Source organism: Cupressus sempervirens, chromosome 1, assembly GCF_028749045.1.
Source record: "Cupressus sempervirens isolate cs-2001-9-10 chromosome 1, ASM2874904v1, whole genome shotgun sequence".
NCBI classification, from domain to species: Eukaryota; Viridiplantae; Streptophyta; class Pinopsida; order Cupressales; family Cupressaceae; genus Cupressus; species Cupressus sempervirens.
In genome coordinates, this window is record NC_143118.1 from 531,315,612 (window position 1) to 531,322,953 (window position 7,342).

A 7,342-nucleotide genomic window follows, 5' to 3' on the forward strand; every position below is an offset into this window, starting at 1 on the left:
TTTCTATAAACTCTATCTTAGAACAGTCTTCACCAAACTTGCATAACTTCTTCCAAAATTAATATCTTATGATTTCGAGGATAGATATCTATACTAGATACATAGTATAATCTCTCCATAACTTCAGTACTAAAAATAATCAATGATCTATCCATACCAACTTGATCTTTATGCTATTCTTCTGTCAGATATTGCAGAAAACTGCTATGTTAACATCAATGACAAACACAGTCATGAATATAACATATCATCATGATAATGATCTAATCATGTTTCTATAATACTTCCCCATAGTAATATCATTAGTATTCATGCTTCGACCAAAAATAATAACCCTCAAGACATAACACAACCAACCCTCAACAACATGTCTACCATCAAGTTCCCTCTTAACACTTCTCCTAAACATGGAATGGTTCAATGGAATCCTAATTTTGAACCCATATTCGTACCTATATCACCTAGATGTGGAAGTGTACCCACAACACCCAAGGATGAACAAAAACACTCATTTGAATACAGTAAACCTAACACAAGTACCTTCAATCCTTCACACATACAACAAGGTACTTTGCACCTAAGTGATGATTCTGACACAGACTATGGTATCACCGACAAAGAAATGGATAGAGCATGTGAAGAATTTTTTTTTAAAAAGAACTTTAAACTTTTAGTGGCCCAAGAAATCATCAAGTTTAATCCCAACTTGGAGGGATCTAGTCTAAACATCAAGACAATCCCACATTTAAACACATACAACCAGTGATTAATTTAGAATTGGACAAGGGGAAACAACCTTTAGAGATTTTAACTACAAAAGTAAGACCTAAGAGACCTAATAAAAAATAAACCATTAAGATCCTCCAAGGCACCTTTAAACACATAAATATAAATCCCCTATTTTATGAACCCCCATCAATCAAAGGTAATAAGATTTTTCCAAAGTATCCCAAAAGAACATTAAGAATTGATCTCAATCAAATGATGCAACAAGAAGAAGTTCCTAATAGGACTTCCACCATACGGATGCAAAATATACCTCCTTTGGAGGAAAATTAACAAAGTTCACCCTTTCTCCTAGCTTTAACAACTACTATGACATCAAATGCTATGAACCCCCCTATGAGTACATCATTTGAAGCATCAACACTTATTACAAAAACCCCTATCAAAACACAAAGGAAGAGTCTTATCAACATTTCACCAATTCCCCAAAGGAATATGGCCCATTACCAAATCAATATGATGTCCCAAGGTGAAGCACCAAACCCAAAAATGTATCAAAACAAGGATCCTAACATAATGTTCACCTCTAAAAGACATAATCAACTTCCAAGACAACAACAATATCAAGTGGTGCAAGGACCCAACATCCCTAATGCACAACCAAGTTAAAATCTACTTAGCATACATGTGACATATCAACATCCAAAACAACAAAAAAAAACACCTCAAGTGGTACAAGGACCTAACATCCCTAATATAGAGCCTATTCTAAATCCACTTGACTTACGTGGAATGTACCAACAAAAATTCCAATAACAAAAAGCAATGTTTTCTAAACAAAAGGAGAAATAAAAATAATAGTTGGAATATAAAAATGACTAGAGCAAAAAATCAAATATCAACAAAAATTGTTTCAACAACAAAATGTTCCACAAAAAACTCAACAGATACCTCTACAACAATAGACACATACATGGCCTTACATTCAACCAACATAGGTATCTCAACAATAACCACAACAAATAACACAACAACAACCACAACCCATGTTAAAAAAATCACAATCAATGCCATAACAAGTACCACAAGGACCTTTCCATCTTTGAGGTTCCAACATACCTCCACCTCCTAGTGAAAAATCACCTGAGTCTTCAGACATAGAAATGTTAGAACTAAGCAGACATACTTCTTTCCATAGAAAAAGATCTACTTAGAGACATAAAAGACTCGAAGAAAGGACTACCACTCAATACCCTAATGATGATTTACCACAAAAATTCAAATAATTTGACAAACAATTTGAGGCATTGGGAGTCTAAAGGAAACATGTTCTATACACACAAATAGATTTATGTCCTAATCCCTTTGACAAAAGTTTGTATATGCTCCCATTTCCAAAATATTTTTAGGCACCAAGATTTAAAAAATATTGAGGAAATGAAATTTAATTGACCACTTTAGAGAATTGTGTGCCTCTTTTACTAAGCTCAATGACAAGCCCACATATCTTATGAGACTATTCCCTCCTTCTCTCAGTGGCTGACACTGGATTAGTACTCCAGACTACTAGGTAATATAAAATCTTGGTCAGAATTTGTAGACAAGTTTCTATCCCACTTTTCCTTCAACATAAAAAATGAGGTGACCTTATATAATTTATGCTCAACAAACTAAAAGATGGGAGAACCATTCATAACATTCTTGTTGCGTTGGAGAAACCTTGTCATTCAATGTTCACTAGATATTCTTGAAAAATAATATGTTAATCTATGCATTAAAAACCTAGTCCCTAATCTAATGTATAAAATTAAAATCAAAAGTCCAAGAATCATTCCTAAGTTAATGAAAATGGGAGATAGCATTGAAGATTCCCTCATATGTAAAGGCATCCTAAAAAAAAAAAGGAAAATCCCAATACAAACTCATTCAATGTAAAGGCGAAGTTTTTCTCCAAGAATAAGAATATAACCAATGATGGTATCATTGATGCATGAAAAATTAGTAGGACACAACCTCAAATGACTACAAACTCACAACCTCCTAACCAAATTCCACCTTAGCAACAAACAACTAAAGCCTTGACATAAGACAAACCGTAAAGACACCCCAGAAATAAGGATAGAAAATTTACACCACTAGGGATACCACTCAAAACTGCACTTCAATAATTACATAGCAATAAATTTTTGTAGTAACCCCCAATCAAAGATGAACCAACAAATAAACCCTCTAGGTGGGATAACAAAAAATTCTATGATTACCATTATACCAAAGGATACAAAACCACTTCATATTTTGAACTTAAACATGAAGTCTGAGACCTTACTGATGATGCTATGATTACTGTAAACCCTTCACTACTACCATATAATTTTGATCACACTATTTTCAAAGATCCTTTGGAAAATCATGACAAAGGGAAAGCCTCTAGTTCAAAATCAAACTTGTAGGCTAATGTAAATTATACATATAGTGGATATGATTACACCATCAATTATTTCAATAAGTCTGACTCTCACATATCCACATTCATCTTAAAGGTTGAAGACCATTGTTGTGTTGTCACCAAGCATCATAACAAGATCACCTTGCCTAGAGCCCCTACTAGTCCTATAGCCTCTTCTAGACCTACATCCCCTTTTAGACCTACTAATCCTATTTATTTTGATTAAAACTTTGTTGACATGCTTGGAAAAACCCCTAGATAAATATCTATCCTAGATTCCCTGCATGCATCCCCCCAACATTAGAAGATCCTTGAAAAAGGCCTACAAGAGTCATTAGTACCATATAACGTCAATGTTTCCCAATTCCAGGCCATTACTGGGAACTTATTTTCATCACAACATATCACCTTTTCACCTTGGGATGCTCCTAAAGACACACCTAACCACAATGACCCCCTTCATCTTGAGGTCTTTATCCATAATGCTAAGGTCAGACATGTCTTGATAGATGGCAAAGCAGGATTGAACTTTTGTACCCTTAAATTTGTGAAGGGTCTTGGTTACTTTGAAGAAGATGTGGATCCCTCACATAGAATCATAATAAAAGCCTATGATGATGGTGAACACTTTTCCAAGGGAATTATTATATTACCTAGAAGAGTTGGTCTGGTTACTCAAAATACATTATTCTAGGTCCTAGATATCAAAATGAATTACAACATGATACTAGGATGTCCTTGGATTTATGCTATGAAAGAGGTGCCTTCTACATTTCACTAGTGCTCAAATTTTTCCTATAACAATGTAGAGGTTACCATTCCTAGTGATCCAGACCCCTTCCAATTCTATGCTAGTCTTAGAGGAACCACTATATGCCAAGTCTTGACAAATAATGAAGCAAATCGATTGGATCCCTCCAAATATGTCGATCCTGCCAAACTCACAACCACATTCAAAGGAAAGGTCAAAATTAAAGACCAAGGTTACAATGATTATTCCATGTCACAAGGCTTTCACATTAGGAAATTACCACTTTATCCCAAGTCATATGGAAAATCACAACCCATGTAGATCAGACCTAAATTCACATTACAGAAGAAACCCTTCGTGACTTTCACTAGTGGAGGTGGCCTACATGAAGAGAATGTTTATGAGAATACATCTGCATGGATTGAAAAGGCTAGGGAAGAACAAGAACCTACTCCTATATCACCAAAAATGTATGGGCTTGGATTTAGCATCATGCATAAAAAGGGATATGATAGATGTAGTGGTTTGGGACCTCAAAAACAAGGCATTATTGATACTATTACTACAATAGGATGAACTCATAGCTAGGTTCTTAGATTTAATCCATTTGTATTGGGTCCTCCTAATACTGAGTTATACCCATTTAAGAATGTGAATGCTTCAAATGATGAAAATGCATATGAGGACATCCAACCTAAAACCAAAGAAACTAAACCCAATGTTGATGATCCCGATAGTTCTTATGGTCTTGACCACATCTTTGATCCAGATGAACTACCAATACAGGATAAACACATCACTATAACTTCACCCAATCCTCCAACCCATCTAGAATCCTATGATGGAATATGGTGGGACCTAAGTCCTCCCCTAGCTTTAAACATGGAGCTCATGATCCATATGGTCTTGATACCCATATGAACAGATAAGCTTATTAAGAAGTCTACAAGGGAGATTAAACTCTATCCATAGATTCATTACACAGCTATCAGAATCCACTAGTTTTAATGGCTCCTATTCCAAGAAAGCCCTTTATTTTGTACATCTCAACTATAGAAACAACATTAGGAGTTCTCTTAGCACAAACTAATGAATAAGGGAGAGAATGATCCATTTATTACATCAATAGAACACTTGTAGAATATGAACTGAACTATTCAATCATTGAATGAGCATGCCTTGATGTTGTCTTTGTATCCTAAAAGTTGATACATTCCATGCTACATTAGAAAATAGTGCTTGTGTCTAAGATTGACCCATTAAAGTATCTCGTAAGTAAAGCCACTCTCATAAGGTGCCTAGAAAAATGGGTTATGATCCTTAGTGAATTTGACATAGAATATGTGGATAGAAAGGCAATTAAAGGGAAGGTGATAACTGATCAGTTAGCAGAAGCACCCATAGAAGACAATCATCCCATGTTGATAGATTTTCTAGATGAAGCCATATTTAACATGAATATAGCTAATTAATGGAAGATTTAATTTGATGGCTTGCACACCAAAAATGGTTCAAGAGCTAGCATTATGATTGTTACACCTCAAGGAGATATAATCCGCAAGTTATATTGGATAACATTTAGCTTTACAAACAACACAATAGAGTATGAGGCAATGATAACAGCACTAAAGCTAGTCATCCAATGGAACATACAACATCTACAAGTATATAGTGATTCCTAGTTAGTCATCTGACAAGTCGACAATGACTATGAAACCAAAGATGATAAGTTAATTCCTTACAAATAGATGACATATTTTCTCAAATCTAAATTTGTCACTATCTTTTTTCATTAGCTCCCAAGAATACACAACAAGCAAGGTGGTGCTATGGCCACTATTGCTTCTATGATTGATATGCCTCAAAATGTGACATGTTGTGAGTTCCTCATAGAAAAAATCTTGATTCCAGCATTTGATCTCTCTCAATCTGAGTTTTGTGTGTGAACTTGTTGGTCTCAATTCCCCATGGTATCAAGATAATTAATGATTATCTACATGCCCAAATACTACCCCCTAATTTATCCAAGAATGAAAGCTAAACCTTTATCTTTCAAGTAGCTAGACACATCATCATCGATGACATCATTTACAAGAGATCCTTTGACTAAACCCTTCTTAGATTTCTTGACTCGCAAGAAGCTGAAACTACCTTACATGAGGTACACAAAGGTATATGTGGAGGCATTTCAATGGTTTAATTCTAGCAAAGAAACTAGTAAGAGTTGGATATTATTGGCCCACCATGGAACAAGATGCTTATAATTTTTTCAAAACATGTCAGAGGTGCCAAATATATAGTAATCCAATACATGCACCAGTGCAAGAACTTTAAACAATTATCTCTCCATGGCCCTTTTCACAATGGGCATTTGATCTCATCAGAGCCATTTATCCTCAATGGCCATAAGTTCATCGTCACAACAACTGAATAGTTTACCAAGTGGGTTGAAGTCGTCCCTTTGATTTTCACCATAGGAAAGAAGATTTCAAGGTTCATCCTAAACTATATGATATGTTATGGAATCCCCTTGGCTATTACCTTTGATCACAATAGTTCAATTAAAAATAAGGATGTTGATAAGCTCTGCAAGAAGTACAACATCTACCATGGATATTCTATTATTTATCATCCACTGGACAATGGCCAAGAAGAAGCAACTAATAAGATCATTGTCAAGGTTCTCCAAAAGACCATCAATGATTCTAATTGAGACTAGCACTTGCAATTAGACCCGACTCTTTGGGCCTATAGAACAAGTGTGTGTGCTCCCACTGGTGTAACACCATACTCTCTAGTCTATGGAACTAAGTTCATACTTCCTATTGAAATTGAAATTCCATCATTGAGAGTATCCCTACAAGACATTGTTGTTGATGAAAATTATAGAGTATCTAGACTACATGGAATTAAAAATGCTAGATGAGTAGAGGAGAGATGCCTTAACACATTTGCAATCTTACCAAAACTAAATCAAATAGAGTTATAACAAGAAAGTTTGAGGTTGTCATTTTAAGGTTGGTGTTCTAGTCCTAAAAAATGAACTACAAGACTCAAAAACATAGAGAGAAACCAAGAAAATTTGAACCAACTTGGAAAGGACCCTATGTAGTCATTGCGATATTTGTGTCCAAAGTATATCAGCTTGCAACTCTGAAGGGTGAACCACTACTTTTATCCATCAATAACATGCATCTACACAAGTTTTATACTTGATTACATCTAACAATCTTGAAAATAAATATTTTTAAAAAAGGCTAAAAGACTTAAGAAAATATTAAAAAATAGCAAAAAGTCATTTAAAAAGAAGAAGAAAAAAAAGGCAAAAGTCATGAAAAAATGGATGCCTTGATGAAAACTTGGCAGATTCGCATCTTGGCATGAAAATTTGAGTCAAGAGAAAAATTATGTCCAACAGT